At 33.9% G+C, this 11,000-nt stretch overlaps 1 long non-coding RNA gene across 1 annotated transcript; it reads left to right on the top strand.

The window, feature by feature from the left end:
- Nucleotides 1–560, top strand: LOC108947941 (uncharacterized). Its single transcript, XR_001972556.3, has 2 exons — nucleotides 1–163; nucleotides 280–560. It is a non-coding gene; the product is annotated as an uncharacterized lncRNA (long non-coding RNA).
- The last annotated feature ends 10,440 nt before the right edge of the window (nucleotides 561–11,000 follow it).

The raw sequence follows: 11,000 nt of genomic DNA, 5'->3' as shown, positions 1-11,000 counted from the left end.
CGCTTCTTCTGTTTACTTTTATACTATTTAATTACTAAGATTTCTTTTTTGATGATAATGTCTTTTGTATACATTGTTTTATTTAGCATGTTGAAAGAAATTACGATCCAACTTGTGATGTTGGAAAGAGAACTTCTTGAGCTACAGTATGTACAAAAATAAGGTTTTCATTCTTTATAGATTTATACAGATCTGCTTTGGAATTAAGTTCCGAATTTCAGGTATTAAGGTTTTTACAGCTTTGTGTATCCTAACTAAAAAATTCATATCTCTCTGCAGACATGTCAAAATCACGTTCCGCTTATGCTGTTAGAAAGAAGACTGCTGAAGAACAATATCTACAAAAATCAGGTCCAAATTCTTTGTATATTTATACAGATATTCTTTTCGACTCAGTTATAAGTTTCTGCAATTCTGATTTTTACAGTTTTGCACGCTCTGACTAAAAAAAGTTTATCTCTCCAATGGCATGTCGAAATTGCGATCCAATTGTGCCGTTGGAAAGAGGACTTCTTGAACTACAATATATTAAAAAATTAGACCAAGATTCTTTGTTGATTTATACAGATATACTTTTAAATTCAGTTATAAATTTTTGGTATTCCTCTTTTCACAGTTAGACTTGGAAAGAAGATTGTCCGTATTCAAGTTGAAACCATGTTCTGCTTGTGCCGTTGGAAAAAGAACTTCTGGAACTACAATACATACAAAAATATGGTGTAGATTCTTTGTAAATTTCTACAAATATTCTTTTAAACTCAATGCTGAATTTTTGTCATTTATGGTTCTATTTCTTTTCCTCTTATGAGTAGTTAAGACAAATATGTAGTTGGCCCCTCCATGACCTATTGAACTTACTGTTGATAATTCAGCAATTCCATAAATAAATACATCTTCTTTTGAATTTACTACTTATGTTGCTAGGATTGATGAACAAATGGGAAAAGAGTTGCTGAGATGATTCCAGAAATATTTGTAGGATCAAATAAGAAAATTGTGTTTTTGAGGTTTATGTACTACTTTTCTAACCAATTGGGAAAAGAGTTGTTACCATGATTCCTGAAACATTTAATAGGTATGTTTCGCTTTTGGAAAAAAAAAAATTTAATCTGTTTTTTATTCTTTGAAATTGTTATAAAGTTATATATCATGAACTGGTGCAAATACATTTTGCTATAACTTGGCGTAACAGTACTTTTCTGAATGTCATCTAGAAAAGAGGTTTTAATGTGGTATTTCATCAACTGAATAATGTGAATTTTGCATTAATTAAAATATTGTCAAACTAGAGAAAAGAAAAATATGGCGGTTTAAATATACTGGTAATTCATCTAATAACTTTTTTTGTTTGTCTATTATTGGTGCGATATCAGTGCGATGTACTATATTTTCTGATACTTCATGTGCTGATTGTGCCCTCTGTAACTTTGACAGTAAAGGTATGATTAATACCATGGTTCCATTGATGAGGCCTTCTCTATTTGGTAATCCAATTATAATCTAATCTTATAGCTGGGAACAATTAATGGCATTCGGAATGTAAGAACGTCACTGTTCCATTTAATTCTTACTATTCTTCTCACTCTTGGTGTAATTACTTTATAAAATAATATTTCACTAATACAAAAATATTTGGCTTAACATTCAGCTCAATAGTTCGAATTGACATGTGAACTACTACTCAGTCGAATCAATAAGTTGAAGAATGTAGGAACTGATTAGCTTTCTCAACAATGTTGTCGTCAATTTCCTGTCCGTAGATCCAACTGCTCCTGCTTCTAATTCCTATATCGAGGACCTGACAAAAGTTCTTTTGAGTGAAGACCAAGGTTTGTATGAATGTTATGTTATTCAGCCTGTAGGTTCAAAGACTACTATATTAACACTTGAGGTTTCTGATATATTGGAAGATACAGTTTCAAAAATCTCAACTTCCCGTGGATTTCATGATTCTTCTTCTATTTGGTAGATTTGCGTGGACGTAAATATTGAAGGAATCTCCATGGCCAGCTAAAGAACGATCCCAAAAAGGCACGAAGTCAGTGTTAGCGAGAAAGAGAAAGACGATTTTATGCGAGTAATGTTTATGTCAAAGATGGTATTGTTTATTCGGGTATTTTTCACTCTGCTTCAGTAAGGTCAATTTTCTGAACCTGTTTTCCTTTTTTTTAAGTCCGAATATGACTGTTCAGCCCACAACGTCGAGAGGGTTCTTACTTATATGATTAGAAGATATTCTTTTTCTTAAGAAAAAAATATAGTTATTATGATGATTTCATAATGATGAAGACGAATATGACTGACCGTAAAATATTGATAGATAAGTAATTTGAAGTAACACATCCAAATATTATAGAAAGGAGGAAACTTAGCGAGAATTAATTTTTGAAGCCTGATAAAAAACCAAGAAATTTCTAAAGTAGGATGCTAGATTTATAGAGAGTTAGTACGCTTTTGGCCTATCTATTGTTGTCTTACCAAGTTGTTTTACTTCTCCTTTTGTTAAGTTTCAAATCTGCATGCTTTCTTCTTCGTATAATTTGTTTAATTCTATATGTATGTATTTAATGTTCGGGTTGCGAGCGCTGCCTAAGAAAATCATATCTCTCTACTGTCATGTCGAAACCGCGATCCACTTGTGCCGTAAAAATAATAAATTCTTGAAGTACATTATATACGAGAATTACGTCCAGATTCTTTGTAGATGTACATATATTCTTTTCAACTCAGTTATGAATTTCTGTCATTTTGCTTCTCACAACTTTGCACGCGTTGGAAAAAAAATTCATATCTCACTACTATCATATCGAAAACACGATCCGCTTGTGCCCTTATAAAAAGGACTTCTGGAACTACATTATATACAAAAATTAGGTCCAGCTTCTTCGTATATTTGTACAGATATGCTTTTGTATTCAATTATAAATTTCAGGTTTTATGCTTTACCCAGCTTTGCGCGTCCAGACTAAAAAAATTATATCTCTCTGCAGACACGTTGAAACCACGATCCGCTTGTGCCGTTGGAAAGACGACTTATGGAGCTACTATAAATACAAAATTCAAGTCCAGATTCTTTGTAAGTTTATAAAGATACTCTTTTAAACTTAGTTATGAAGTTCTATCATTTTGCTTTTCACAGCTTTGCACGCCCTGACTAAAAGTATTTTATCTCTATATAGGCACATCAAAATCATGATCTGCTCATGCCGTTAGAAAAGGGACTTTTGGAACTACATTATATACAAAAATTAGGTCTAGATTCTTCGCATACTGTACAAATATGCTTTTGAATTCAGTTAAAATATTAGGTATTCTGTTTTTCACAGCTTTGCGCGGACTAAAAAAATTATATCTCTCCGCAGGCACGCTGAAACCACGATCCGCTTGTGCCATTGGAAAGATGACTTCTGCAGCTACAATATATACAAAATTCAAATCCAGATTCTTTGTAAATTTATACAGATATTCTTTTGAACTTAGTTATGAATTTCTGTCATTTTGGCTTTTTACAGCTCTTCACGCCCTGACAAAATTGTCTTTATCTCTCTATGGGAACGATCCACTTGTGCCGTTAGAAAGGGGACTTCTGAAACTACAAAATATCAGGTTTTATATTCTTTGTAAATATATACAGATATTCTTTTTAACTCAGTTCTAAATTTCTATCATTTATGGTTCTATTTCTTTTCCTCTTCTGAGTGGTTAAGAAACTTCTGTAATTGGTCGCACTATGACCTGTTGAATTTACTGTTGGTGATTCCACAGTAGCATAAATAATTAGATCTTTGTTTTTTGAATTTACTATTTTTATTGTTGGCATTGATGAACCAGCTGGGAAAATAGTTGCTGAGATGATTCCTGAAACATTTGTAGATCCAGTTCACATACAGGAAGAGATGGATAGCAACAAATCTGCCATGTTGAATAAAATATTATGCGCGGATACGAATACTAGATTGGTAATGCTTAAAATAATCCTATTTAATTATACTATATAACTATATTGCAAGTTCATGTTACTATGATATTTACTAATGAAGTTTTCGAATAATGCGACACTATCCTTCAGAGTAATCACTCCCTGATCGCTCATGTATACACTAGGAATTTGATATATCTAAAAATGGGATTTCGTGTGTTTGTTCATTTCTTTTGTATATGTTGTTGGTTAAACTTTAATGCCAAAATATTAGATAAATGTATTAATTAGGTGACGCAGTTGCGAAAGTTTTTTCTATCAAATCTGCCATTATGTTCGATTTTATTATCATATCATGTTCAGTCATAACATTTCACATGTAGGAAAACTTCTACCTTTGTATGCGCCTTAACAGGATTTCGACAACCTTTGCAAAGTAGGTTTTGAAAGGAAAGACTTTATTATTTCAACATGTTCTTTCTAGGGTGAAATTAGTGTAAATAATGATCTGCATTCATCTTTAAAAAATTGATTCTTAAATCAGTACTTAGTTGACTCTTTCAGTAAAAGCCCCAGCTAACTTTAACAGATGAATTAAGAAAGATGAATATTTCTTAGAACGTGTCTTATCTCACACCTAGGTGTTATTATGCTTATTGAATGAGAGTTCCATAAAACTACTGTAAGTGTGTGTATGCGCCTAAAGTATAACATGCTTTAGCTGCAAATTCTCCTAATATTTCAGCTATTGAAAAGCAAAAAAAGATCCACATTAATCTTCTAGCTAATGTAACAGGCCTAAACTATGTTATGCCCATACTAGAGACCACCTTTAAGCTAACCAAAGCAGATAATAAAATACAACAATAACAACATCATACCCAGTCTTATCCCACATTGTGGAGTCTGGGGAGGGTAGTATGTATGCATATAATAGAATGAAAAAGAGAAAAAAACTTACGCACACTCAATGTTTACATGTACTGAACACCCTTTGTCGGATTACTTTTTTACTTATTTCAAGTTTGAACACTCATGAAAATTCTTGCTTTGCCACTGGTGAGAATACATACTGCTTCTCAACTGTGGTTAGTAATAGATGCATATATGAAGGACACGTTCAATCGGTTTATCGATTTGAATTGTGGTGTAAAAATAAGCATGAGTAAGTTTTTTCTTTTTCTCCAAAAAGGAGACTTTCCATAAAGAATTTTTTTACATATATTAGCTTTCATTGATTTTGCATTTTCCTTTTGCAAGTTTAGTCCAAAATTTCAGTTCCTGTCATGACCCAAAATCTCACCTGTCGTGATGGCACCTATCTTAATACTAGGCAAGCCAAAAATCTCAATAATCCACCATATTTTTTAAATTTGAAAACAAAATAATTTAATTCAGCGAAAGAAATCTCACAATTTCAAATATAACACTTCCAAAATCCGGTGTCACTGAGTACATGAGCATTTAATATAAATACAATGTTTGACTGATAAAAACTATTTCCTGAAAGTATAGAACAGTACAATAACTGAAGGAAAGAGAGATAAGGTCAGCGGACGCCAAGCAGCTACCTTGATAGTCTCCAATTAATAGTACTCTGAAATCTAACAATCTCTGAGTCCGAAAGCACCTGGATCTGCACACGAGGTGCAGAGTGTAGTATGAGTACAACTAACTCAATAAGTAACAAGACTAACCTCTGGGCTGAAAGAAATGATGAGCTCCGCAGGTACAGTCCAGTAAAATAATGGTACATAAATGTAGGCACGCTTTCAAGTTCAACAGTTAAACTCAGTACAAGTGAAATAGATCAATACTGCATGATATGAGGCATATGACATCTCAGTAGAAAGACCTCATGTAAATACTGGTCACAAATTATCCGGTCACTCGGTATTGTTTATGACCAATCCAGCCCAGGGGTGTTCCAACCCGCATATATATATATATATATATATATATATATATATATATATATATATATATATATATATATATATGCACATCGACTGACAGTCAGTCACCCAGTACCGTATAAGGCCTGATTCAGCCCTGGGATAATTTATCCCTAAATATAAATGATACTGACAAGATCTATGTCCAGATAACTCATTACAATACAAATAAGTAAGGCAAGTCTATGCCCTGGAAAAATTCATCCTAAATATCGATGATCATCTACGCTTACTGGCGGTGTATACAGACTTCAGAGGGGATCCTTCAGCCCAAGCGTAATACAAAGCCAATATGGCCTACTGCAGGCGGGCAATCCCGATCTGTATAATAACAAAGCTTATAAGGCCTGCTGCAGGTGGGCAACCCCGATCCATAAAATAGTAAATCCAATAAGGCCTGTTGCATGCGGGCAACCCCGATCCAGAATAATAATAATGTATAAAGCCATTCTGGCCTGCTGCAAGCAGGCAACCCCGATCCATTTAATAATAACATATATAAAGCCAAATGGCATGTTGCGTTGTGCAGCTCAATCCCATAAATATCCTCACAATGGACAATTATTACTGAGTGTGAAATGTATATTTTAGAACAATTAATTCAACAGCATCACGACCCCATGGGTCCTAAAGTATCGGCACATATCATAAACATGATCTTTATTACTAGCCTCAACTAAAATCCTTTAACACGTGCCACATATTCAGATAATAACATGATTCTTTAATTTTACTACTTTACAGGATTTATTCAAGACACACTTTTTGTGGTGCACATCTACATGTTCGTCACCTATCGTGTGTGTCATCTCCAAACAATTCATATCATATTAAGTTCAGGGATTCATACCCTCAGAACCAAGTTTAGAAGTGTTACTTACCTCAAACCGTGTAATTCTTTACTCCGCTATGCCTTTGCCTCGTGAATTGGTCTCCCAACATCTCAAATCTATCCACAATTAATCGGATTCGGTCAATAAAAATTATAGGAATTAATTTCATAAGAAAATATAAATTTTCCATCAAATTCCGAAATTTAGCTCAAAATCGCCTGTGGGTCCCACGTCTTGGAACCCGACAAAAGTTACAAAATTCGTCAACCCATTCAATTACGAGTTCAACCATACTAATTTCACTCAAATCCGACTCTGAATCGGTATTCAACACCCAAAAAATTATTTTATGAACTTTCTACAATTTTTTCCAAATTTTCATCTCAAAATACTGATTACATGATGAAAACAATGATATATTCATGTATGTTAACCAAATCTGAGTTAAAATCACTTACCCCGATGAATTTCTTGAAAAATCCTCGAAATATCGCCTCAAACCGAGCTCCCTAGGTCCAAAATGTGAAATAATACCCTAAACCCCGTTTATAAAGTGCACCTCTGGCCTCCCACTTCGCGGTCCGCGAAATTTTGAGTGCGGCCGCGCTTTTGGTGGCTGCACTGCGAGGCTTTAGTATTTTGGCCATAACTTTCTCTACAAATGTCCAAATGATGACGTCTTTATCTCTCTGGAAACTAGCCAAGAAGGGCTACAACTTTCGTTTTTGAATCATCTCAAAATTCCTTGTAGATCAAAAGATATAGGCTTCCGAAGTCGGACCAGCGGATCTGCAGAACTTCCAAGCGCGGTCCGCGAAATTCTGTCACAGTCCGCGAAATTCTGCCGCGGTCCGCGAAATTCTGCTGCGGTCCGCGAAATTCCAAGCACAAGAACCATACATGAGTTCTGGAAATGCCCGGACTCGCTCAAAACTCATCCCGAAACACATCCGAGGCCCCCAGGACCTCAACCAAATATATCAACCAATCCTAAAACACCATACGAACTTAGTCGAACGTTCGAATCACTCAAAACAATATCAAAATACCAAATTACCCTCGGATTCAAGCCTAAGAACTTCTAAACTTACAAATTCGACAACCGATGCCGAAACTAACCAAACCACGTTCAAATGATCTTAAATTTTGCACACACATCACAAATGACACTACGAACCTACTCCAACTTCCAGAATTTTATTCCGACCCCGATATCAAATTTTCCACTGCCGACCGAAATCGCCGAAATTTTAACTTTCGCCAATTCATGCCTAATTCCACTACGGACCTCCAAATCACATTCCGGACACGCTCCTAACTCCAAAATCACCTAACAAAGCTAATGGAACCATCAGAATTCCAATCCGAGGTCAAATGCTAAAAAGTCAAACTTGATCAACTCTCCAAATTTAAAGCTTCAACAATGAAATTCTTTCTTCCAATTCGATTCTGAAATACCTGGAAACCAAAACTGACAATTCACACAAGTCAAAGTACATCATACGGAGCTACTCATGCCCTCAAATAATCGAGCAAAGTAAAAATGTTCAAAACGACCGATCGGGTCGTTACAGTTTCACATTCAGAAAAAAATATCAGCCAAGTCGGATTTTGCATACAAGCTGCTGCATCATCTTAGGCTTCGTAAAGAAATGGTGGTTGCTGCTCAAAATTCAAGCTATTCATAATCCACGAGTACAGGTAAATCAATGAAACGGTAATACATTATTTTCTATATTTTACATATTAAGATCTCATGATTGAATTATGCATGAGGATAAATAGAATCAAGGTTATCGACTACCCGAGTTTAGTAATGCTGTGATAACTTGGATTTTTTTGATTGAAATGTGTTAAACTTTATGATAATTACACTGTGACCAGGAATTAGTACGTACTTTGATTACTATGGCTGGTGCGGAAGAGAGCTTGAAGTATACATAGTTCAAAGAGAAATTTTAATATTAAAGAATCACAGATAGATGCTTTTGCAATATACAACTAAGAGTTATTAATCTATTAGACGATAATTCATGCTTCATTGAACTTCTGATTTTCTTTCCTTTTCTCTTGTCCAAGAATGATTAGTTGACGCTCTATCATGATTTTCACAATCTAAGAATATTCTTTTCTTAAGTATATTTTCTTATATTGAATTTGCAGTTTTCTTATACAAATTTAGTCCAAAAATCCAGTTCTACATTCAGAAAAAAATGTCAATCAAATCGGATTTCGCGCAAAAGTTGCTACATGATCTTAGGTTTTGTAAAGAAAGGGTAGTTGCTGCTCAAAATACAAGCTATTCATATTCCACGAGTAGAGGCAATTAGTGCGTAGTTTTTGCCGAAGTTACTGGTAATAATTCTACATTTGCATAAATAATCACATTTTCTTATTACACTCTTCCCTTCATTGCCTAAAGAATTAAGATTTTTACTAATCGTTATTATTAGGAAGCTAAAAAACAATTGTTATCATTTCAGCCGACCGTTGTTTAGTCATGCGGGGTGGCACTTTATGGGTTGGGCATATCCTTTTAAATACCAGAAAAACTATTCAAGTGAGTTTTTTTTTTTATATGTTCATGTATCCTAAGGACTTTGCAGGATGTTTAGAAGTTTTAATTTGACTTTGATGTTTCTCTTTGTAGCGAATAATGGCGATACAGTTGATTTGGTTTAAGCGTATGTTCACGCTTCTGCCATTACCATCTCTTTTTATAACTTGTGTCCTTATAGTCCATAAAATGTTGTTTGTAAATGCAAGTTTGTTTTCGTGACGACTTCGCTCTCACAAGCTTATATGGTCCATTTCGTTTATGCGCCTTTACTTTTCAATTGCTTGAAGGTTCTACTAAACTTCTTCATTTTTCTTCCTTGAAAAGGTTTGTTCACGTTTTGATATGTGGACTTCTTGAATATGCAGAAATTTAATTTCTATCATCCACAAATTTATACTGATTAGTATTTATTGGTAAATATTCTCTTACCTGAAAAGGTTGTGCAAGAGTTTGATCCTTCAACAGCTTTAAATTCCATTAAAAAAGCACAAAAAAAACTACAAGGGTAGCTCAGCAAGAGAAGATATTCAAATAAATCTTAAAAATAGCTGTGAAGTTAAACTAGCTACTTCACTTCAGTTCTCTATATGATGTCTTTAACTTGACAATGCATCCTTCATGAATACTCAGCTTTCTCTTCTGTAATTTAGGTTTTCTGCAGTTAATTGAGAGAAACATATACTATCGAATGATTGACACTAATGCAACGTAAAACAGAATTATCAGTTTTTGTGAAAGTTAACTGAAGTTTGTAACAAGACAAGGCCATCCCTAACTTTTAGTCATGAATTATCGTCTGATAAATATGTGAAAATTCCATAAAATAATATATTATGTTTCTGAGACTTCGGTTTTATCCATAATGTAGAATACAAGCTAGAGACAACACCAAAATGTTGATATTGCACGATTGCACGCCTGTGTACCTTGTGCAATTTTGTTGTATTCCACCTTTTTAATGGTATTGCTAATTAAATAATTGCCTAATTTATGTTGCAGTTTGTCTAATTTCAATCTCTTTATTATAAAGGTCTAATCAAACAATCTTAATTCTCATCAACTAATCTTAAGCAGGCGCTATTTGTTGTCTTTCTCAAACAGTGCTAATACATGTAGCCAATAATCTAACTTTTTATTTTCTTCCATAATAGTTGTTTATTAAAATGGATAAGTGTGTTTACGCATGACTTCAATTTATGAATATTTAGTGCATTACATGTTTAGAAAGTAATAGCATTCGCATGCTTCTTTGTATACCGTATTTTTCAAATAATATTTTCTTATAAAAATTTATATTTAATATTCTCCGCGCAATGCGCGGGTACGGATATTAGTATACATTAAAAGGTCTGGCAACAAATCTAAGTAACGCCAACCACAAGTACATCCAAGTAACAATACAATTGAAACAACTCATTGTCAATAACAATAGTAGAACGGAGTGACCAATTGACAGACAAACTGATAGTAATAATACCTGACATTTCTGAAGAAAAGAATAATACAACATTTCTTACATAAAAAAAATCCATTTGACCAATTAAGATCACATTACAGTGATCCGGTTAATGAATATCAATAATCACTTCAAGCCTACACATATTCTTAAGTAACAGATGTAAGATGCTAAAATGCACTTTATTGTTATATGGGGGACTCATAGTATAACGGCGCTAACAGGTTAAACTGGAAAGTCAGAAAATCGAAAATATGAGAATATTTGAAAACCAACA

Source organism: Nicotiana tomentosiformis, chromosome 2 (genome assembly GCF_000390325.3).
Source record: "Nicotiana tomentosiformis chromosome 2, ASM39032v3, whole genome shotgun sequence".
Lineage (NCBI taxonomy): Eukaryota > Viridiplantae > Streptophyta > Magnoliopsida > Solanales > Solanaceae > Nicotiana > Nicotiana tomentosiformis.
The sequence above is the reverse complement of the archived record's forward strand: the minus strand, read 5'-3'. Positions and strand labels throughout refer to the sequence as shown.